The following is an 8,852-nucleotide window of genomic DNA, read 5'->3' on the forward strand; positions in this document are numbered from 1 at the left end:
ATATTTAATGACTGGCTGTCTCCTATTCATCTTCCCACAGCCATTTTCTCTACTCATTACACTGCTCCTGTCCCCTATTCATCCTTCATTCCTCATCTTTCCCTACTTGTGGTCCCATCATTTTGCACAAAGAGCTTCCCAAGGACAGAAGAGAATAATAGATTTGGAGCTGAAAGGGACCTGAAAGACCACCTAGTTCAATCTCTTAATTTTTTATAGATGAAGAAACTAAATCTCAGAGAGAAGCAATGACTCCCTCAGGGTCACACAGCTAGTAACTGTCAGGTCTGGATTTGAACTCAGGACTTTCTGTCTCCACCACATGCAGAACCCTATCCCTTCCTCCTGCTAGGCTATCTCTGTAGAGATATTTATTTATTGTGTGGTGGAAAGCATGCTAGAATTGTAGTCTGTAGGCTTGGATTTAAGCCTCAGCCACTAGACTGTGTGACCTTGGGTAAGTCTCTACTTCAGCTTCCTCTTAGGATACTAATACTCGCCAGGAGACACTGATGCTTGTCAATAGCATCTTACAGGGTTGTCCTAGTAGAGAGAAAAGTACTGTGTCAACTTTAAAGAGTCAAGAATAAAAACAAAAGACACCAATAACAACTTAAAAATGAATTGTTCTTCCTCTATCATGTGGATGCTCTCTAAGGACCGTGTACCCAGTCAGAGCTAAATTAAAGGTAGGTTGCCTGGAGGCCCAGAATGTTCTTCCCCTCCTCCCATCCAAATGTAAAATTGTTGACTCTATGTCGTCCTGCCTCATTTCCTCCCTATACCCACCACTCCTCCCCTTGCCTCATCCTGCTTTTCCCCATGCTGCCCACAATTCCTAAAGGGACCTCATGTGTTTGTGGAGAACCCATCCCTCTTCATATGTGGTTTCTGACTGCATCTTTGAATCGTTAAGGATACCAATGACTCCAATGATCAACTCACATTCCCCTAGCCCTTCGTGATGGAGAATTCCCTTTGCCAAAGTCAATAGCAAAACTCCTTTGCTTAGGTGAATAACTTAAGGAGTTTCATGAGACAGGTTCTGGCTGGATTAGCATTTATATAGTGCTTTAAGGTTTGCAAAACACTTTACAAATCTTTCATTTGGTCCTCACAACAGCCCTATGAGGTAGGTGCTATTTTTATCTTCCGTTTACAGTTGGGGAAACTGAGGCAGACAGCAGGTAAATGTGCCTATGGTCACAGAGCTAGTAAGTATCTGAGCCTGGATTTGAGCTCAGGTCTTCCTGACCTCAGGTCCATAATGATATCTGCTGCACCACTGAGGCCACTGGAGAGCCTTACAACTCCAAGAATGAAAATGAAATTGAAAAATTCATTGAATATGGTTCCTGCATCTTTATATAACACCGTAAGGCTTATAGAGTACCTTCCTTCAGCCACACTGAGAGGTATGCTGTGCAAATAGCATTGTCTCCATTTTAAAGTTGAAGACACTGAGGCTCAGAAAGGGAAAGTGATCTAAAATCATCTAGCTAGTACCAGACTTCAGCAGAGTTTTGGAGGTCCTAGTCTAGGGCTCTTTCTTGGGTCCCCTACTTATTTGAGCATATGTCAGATTTGCCAACATACAGTTAGACTGTAATCCCTCTGAGGGCAAAGACTGCTATTTCACATGTCTATATCCTCCTCAAAGAGCACAGGATATTCCATGTGGACAGCTGCAGAGAAATGTTTGTGAAATCGAATTGGCTCTTTTCTCCCCAGTCATGTATATTATGGGAGCTCAGACACAATCTGCTTCCTATTTTGTCACCATTTGTATCCTTCCTTCTCCTTATATCAATTTCCATCTCCCTTCTTCTGTTCCTCACCTTTCTTCTCTCCCATCCCATGTCCCTCACCCTCCTTCCCTCCCCACTATTCTGTTGATTTCCAACTTCCTTTCAATCCTTCCCCCTTTTAAACACCTCCCAAGCCTCCTAACCATCACCTCCCTTATTTTTCTCTCCTTGCCCTGAGCCTTCCTTCTCTACTCCTTTCAGCTCTCATCCTTCCATTCTCTTCTCTCAATCCTCTCTTCTAGCAAATTTGACCTTAATCTAGTCGCTCCATTCTCCTTCCCTGCTTCTGTCCATTAGAGAAAGAATTCAGAGGGCAAAAGGAGCCTGGGATATGACAAGCAGATGTAACAAGGAGGGTTGGGGAGAAATGGCTGGATTCAGAGTCAGGAAGACCTGTGTTCAAATCTGGCTCTGCTACTTCCTACCTGTGTGGCCTTAGGAAAGTTACGTGGCTTCTCTGGCCTTCAGCTTCCCTGTCAGTGAAATCAGGATAGTAATGCCTAAAATGTCAGTTTCCCAGGGATGTAGCTCACTACAGAAGGACTTTGAATGAAGCAGCTAGGTGACACAACAGATAAATCTCTGGACCTGGAGGCAGGAAGACTTGGGCTCAAATTCAGCCTCAGATACCAGCTGGGCAAGTCACTTCCCCACTGTCTGCCTCAGTTTCCACATCTGTGAAAAGGGGATCCTAATAGTACCTACCGCCCAAGGTTGTTGTGAGGATCAAATGAGATAGTGTTCGTAAAGTGTTTTGTAATCCTTTAAGTGCTACAGAAATGCTGGCTGTAATTATTTGTAAATCTTCAGGTGCTTTGGACTTTTATTCCTTAACACATGAATCAAATGGCTGGAAAGAAAAATAAGGGCACATATTTTGTACCACAGGAAATCCCTCTCTCTCTGCCATGCAAGGCTCAGAACCTTCTTCAGAAAATGATCCACCTGTCCTCCAGTTTGTGCACCCACCCAGCCTCAGAGTCCGTGCTATAGATGCCTTGTCTTTGCTCAGCCTACTTTCTCCTTTTTTCACTCTCATAACATCCCCAAGTCCTGCCCTTCCCAGCTCCCCTAAACACACAGGCACAGTCAGATATACACTCAATGAGACCAAGAGACATACAAGTATCACCCACACGCAGGGTAATAGGCAAACAGACAGAATCACAGTACCGGTGATGTACAATTTTCATAAGTCAGTTTTCATCCCTGCCCAACTCTCCATGACCCCATTTGGGGTTTTCTTGGCAGAGATACTGGAGTGGTTTGCCATTCCTTTTCTAGCTCATTTTATAGATGAGGAACTGAGGCAAACAGGGTGAAGTGACTAGTCCAGGGTCACACAGCTAGTAAGTATCTGAGGCTGGATTTGAACTCAGGTCCTTCTGACTCCAGGCCTGGTGCTTTATCCACTGAGCCATCTAGCTGCCTCTGACATACGATTACACACACACACACACACACACACACACACACACACACACACACAATTTTCACATGATGGTTGGCAATATACATATACATGTATGTAAATTAAGATTTGCAAAGCATTTCACATATATTATCATCTCATTTCATTCTTACAACCATTTTGGGAGGGAGGTGCTATTATTCTCTGCATTTTGCAGAGGTGAAAACTGAGAATGAAGGAAGGTAAGTGACTTGGCCAGGGTAATATGACTTGTGCTTGAAGTGCTTGAAGCAGGATTAGAACTCAGGTCTTCCTGATTCCAAGCCCAAAGCTCTATTCACTGTGCCACATAGTCACGTTCATTACCTATCACTGATCACTGAGATAAATGAGACAATATTTATAAAGTGCTTCCCCCAGTACATGGCACATAGTAGGAATTTAATATTCCTTGTCTCCAGTTAGTTGTTAGTGCTCCTTCCCATCTCAAACAATTTATGTACTATATCCTTAATTATGTACATGTCACCCTTCAGTAAATTATCAGCTCCTGGAGGCCCAGGACTGTTTCCTTTTGTCTCTGTAACCCCAGAGCATAGCATAGTGCCTGGCATAGTAGGGATAGCAAAGTCTTTCTAAACGCCTGTAGGATTTGGACCAAATTGGGACAGAGGCATATGCATGTGATAAAAGTGTTAATAAGAATTTATGATAGCAGCTCTGATTCTTACAGCACTTTTAAGATTTACAAAGCGCTTTCCTCACGGTAGTCTTGTGAGGCAGGTGCTACAAATATCCTCATTTTACTGAGAAGAAACTGGGCCACAGGACCCAGAAAGGTGGGCCATATGTTCTATGTCACATAGCCTTTCAATGGCAGAGGCTTAACTCAAAAATGTGCCCAAACAAGGACTCTCTTCATTATCCTGTGCACAGGCATAGTAACCTCAGAAGATTCAGTTGGTTAACAAGCATTTGTTCAGAATGTAATATGTGCCAGGTATTGTACTGGAAACACACACACACACACACACACACACACACGCATGCATGCACACAAATGTTACACAGAAACATAATCCCAGTTCCAGAGACACACATGTGGAGATAATATATAGACACAGGAAAAGACTGCCTGTCACTCTCACACAGTGAGTGTGTGTTTGTGGGTGAGGTATTGAATAAAGGAAGCAGCTGATTCCTTTGGAGAGAGAGGACTCCTTCTCTCATACCTCCTCCTCAGTTTCCAGGCCCCAGGAAAGAGCCAGACCCAGATCCCGTTCCTGTGCCTTTTCCAGATTTTTGAATAAAGCTGAGGAATGCAGTGGGTTCATAAGATGGAATGATAAGCTCAATTATTCTCCCACCCTTAGCCCAGAGGTCAGAGACTTGGAAATACAAGAAGACCTTGGAACAGGGAAAGAGAAGAGACTGAGACAGAGAGAGAGGGGGCAGGACCAAGGACAGAGAATGGACACAGAGACAGGTGACTGGAATAGAGGAAGAAAGAAGGAAAGAGAGAGACAGATAGAGAGAGAGGGACCAAGAAAGGGAAGAACAACACAGAGAAGGAATAGAATGGCACAGAGAGGTGTAGAGGAAAGGGGGCAACAAAGAAATATGCAGGAAGAGATAGAGATGCAAACAGATGAATAGAGAAATATATAGAGGGTGGAAAGCAGCCATGGGCAGAGCAAAGAGACAGAGAGAAAGAAGGAAAAAAAGGCAAGGGAGGGAACAGAGAGAAAAACACAGAGACAAGAGAGGCAGAAGTGAAGATTATAAAAATAGGACATGGGGGGGACAAAGATAAGGGGAGAGGACACAGTGAGATAGGGAGCCCAGTGAGGTGGGGGAAACATAGGAAGAGGTCACATAAAGATGTGGACAAAGAAATAGGGGCATACAAAGAGGTGACAGAGATATGGAAAATGGGACAAAATGGGACACAGAGTCAGTGGCAACATACAGGGAGATATAAAGAATTGCAAAGACAGAGAACCAAGACTCAGTGAAACAAGAGTGATGCAAAGAAATGGGGATGAAAAGAGAAATGGGAGGACAGTGAGAAATAGGGAGACATGGAGAAGGGAATGCACAGAAAGATGGGGATACAAGTGAAGGAATAAACTAGGGGACACAGAGAAAAGAGGGCAAAAGAATGACATAGGAAAACAAAAACAGAAGGGGAATAGAAAAAGGGTGTCACAGATGTAGAGGCTATAAAGACAGTGATCTAGAGAGATAAGAGAGACAGAGAGACAAGGAGAGTACAGAGAAGGATAGGATCATAGAAGTATGGGAGACATAGAGATAGGATGCCCAGGGGAAAGGGGGACACACACAAAGGGGTCTCAGACAGATGGGGACATGGAGGCAAAGGAGATAATGAAGAAAGAGAGGGGGGACCCAAAATGAAAACACAAAGAGTTGCTACAGAGAGCTGGGACTCCAGAGATACAAGGAAGGGGACGGAGAGGGATGGGAAGCCACTGAGAAAGGGAGGGGAACAAAGAGAGATGGGAAGTCCACAGGTAAAGAGGCTACAGACATAAGGAATACAGAGATGAGAGCGGAGACATGAGGGTCACATAGAAACAGGTGGACCAAGAGACAAGAGATGTGGTATAAAGACAGAAAAACAAAGAAGTCCCTGAGAGACAGGAGGATACCAAGAGATGAGATGGGGGACACACATAGAGATGGGAGATGCAGAGAGAGATGAGATGTCAGTATGGAGTGATAGGGGACACAGAGACACAGCGAGAGGCTGCAGACACATCAAGATGGAGGACACATGAGGAAGGGGATAGATAAATGAGGAAGGACAAGTAGATTGGGGTACCCAGAGAGAAGTCTCAAAAATGGAGGGGCCTTAGACATAAGTAGAGGGACACAGAGATAGGGGAAACATACAAGGAAGGGACACACACACAGAGGACTAAGAAAAGTAAGGGGAGGCAGAGATAGAAAGGGTACATAAAGGTGGGAAAAATGGAAAGGACATTGAGACAGGGGATAATAGATTTGAGGGGGGACATGGAAAGAGATAGAGGGGACAAAGAGACATAGAGAACAGGGAGATATGGACACAGAAGGATAGAGGGAACACAGAGGGAAAAGAATACATAGAGAGCCAAGGGGGGAGACTAAGGCATGGGGGATATGGGGGGACCAAAGGACATGGAGAAGAGGATATTAAAAGGGGTGAGAGATGAGGGGGTATTCCTAAACAAGAGGGGGCCAAAAGAGTTAGGGGGACATAGAGATAGACAGGGGGACACGGAAAGATGGAGGTCACAGAGAGAAAGGGGGGAGAGAGGAATCAGAAACATGAGGGGAACAGAGAGAGATGAGATAAGGTGACACAAAGAGATGGCATAGAAACTGAAGTCACAGATATTTGGGGGGCACAGAGGAAACACAGGAATATAGAGAATCACAGAGAGGAAGATACAAGGAGATAGGGGAGCTAGGAAAGTGGGGGCTTGGGGAATAAATAGGGAGATAGCCAATAGAGAGATACAAGGGGACACAGGAGACAAGGGGATACAGAAAGATGGTGAACACAGAAAAGAGGAAGGATCCAGAGATAAGAAGGGAACAGAGAGGAGTAAGGGGACACACAAAGAAAGACAGAGGGTCCCAGAAAAGTGGGTCTGAAGAGATGAAAGGGAGGCATAGAAATATGGAGAGACAGACAAAGAGGATATGGAGAGACAAGGGGATACAGAAAGAGATACAAGAACACAGAGATGAGGGCATGGATAAAGAGAATGGAGAGAGGTTTGGGGGACCCAAGAAAATGAAGGGGACAGACCAAGAGATGAAGAATGCAGAGAGCAATATGGCACACACAGTATAGAAAGTGACTCAGAAAGACGAAGGAAAGAGGATACAGAGATGTATGGGAGGGAACAGAAAAGGTCTGGACACAGATATGGGGATACAGGGAGATGAGACTGGAGACACAGAAGGACAAGGACAAAGATACCGAGATGGAGGACAGAGAGATAGGGAAGATAGAGAATTGGGGTTCACAGAGAGACAAGGATCTATAGAGAAGATGGATTAGGGACGAGGGTCAATACAGATAAACAAAGGAGTTCCAGGAATAGATGGGAGATAGGGCTAAATGAGGGTCTGCAGAGAGACGGGAGCCAGAGATGGTGAGAAGCAGAAACAAGGGTGGCAGAGACTGAGGCCTCAGAAAGACGCACAAAGCAATGGAGTATAGACAGGACACAAGGAGATGGGGCAACAAAGAGATAGAACAGAGATGTGAGAGGGACATAGAAAGACATGAGAGACAAAGGTGGGGGTTACAGAAGGAGAGACAGAGATGAGGGACAGGCAAACTCACCAGATTGCAGGGGGACAGATAAAAGGGCCCTGAAATATGGGGGAAAGAGACAAGGTAGAAAGGCTAGGGCCTATATTGGGGCCAGAAGCATGAGGACAAAGACAAGGTTGAGAGATGGGGTGACAAGACATGAGGGGGACACAGATGGGGGATGTACATAAGGGGGACAGGGAGATGAGGTGAGAATGACGAGACAATAAGATACAGGGAGAGGCGAGAAGAGACATAGAGACGAGACAGAGATGAGGACACAGGGATGAAGGACACAGGTCTAGACTGAGAGATAGAAAAGGAAGGGATACGGATGGAGGGGGGACATAGACAAGGGGAGTACATAGAGATAAGGAAAAAATACAGGGGGATGGGTGGACCACAGATGAGGAACATGAGAAGACACAGAAAACAGAAGGAGAGAGGGTTTGAGGGGACTGAGATGCAAAAGAACCGGAAGAGAAAAGAAGGAACACACAGAGAGAGAGGGGACATATAGGGGGTTGGTGATGAGACAAGACAGATACAGCGAGATGTAGGAAAATAGAGAATTAAGGGAGGTGCAGAGATGAGGAGCTATATAGAAATACACAGAGATGCTGGACGTCGGTGGGGGTGGGGGTGGAAACGTAAAAAGTACAGAGGGAGGGAGGGAGCAAGTGCAGAGATAGGATGCGGAATACAGAGTCGGGGGCAAAGAGTCAAAATGAGAGAGAAAAAGAGACAGGAATAGGGGTTGAGAGATTCAATACTGAGAGGACAAACATCTCCATTCATAAAAAGCCAGAGAGCCCCGTCCCCTCCGGCTCGCGCGCGCGCGCTCACACACACACACACACACACACACACCACACACACACACCCATGTCCCCCCCCAGTCTAGGGACTGAGGCTCGGTGCCCTTCACACACACACACACACACACCCTCACCCTCTCCACGACTCCTCTCCATACGAACACACACACACAGATTGACAGACACAGACACACACATAGAGACACACACACACCCCTCTCCACATCCCCTCCGGCCTCGGCGCCCTCCTCCCACCCACCACCCCCTTCCAGACCCCCCTCCCTGGCTTTTCCTGTCTTCCGCTCCAGCCCTTCTCAGCTCAAGCCGGGCTCTGAGAGCTGCTCTGCAGATTCCAGCAGCAGCCCCGGGCCCCCTTTTCTCAATGGGCCGGGGGAATTTTGTGAATGGGCGGTCACGTGACCGGGCCTCCCTTTGTCCTCCCTCCCCCCGTTCCTCTTCTCTCTTTTCCACCCTTCCCCAGC

This window comes from Trichosurus vulpecula, chromosome 2 (assembly GCF_011100635.1).
Source record: "Trichosurus vulpecula isolate mTriVul1 chromosome 2, mTriVul1.pri, whole genome shotgun sequence".
In the NCBI taxonomy this organism is placed as follows: Eukaryota; Metazoa; Chordata; class Mammalia; order Diprotodontia; family Phalangeridae; genus Trichosurus; species Trichosurus vulpecula.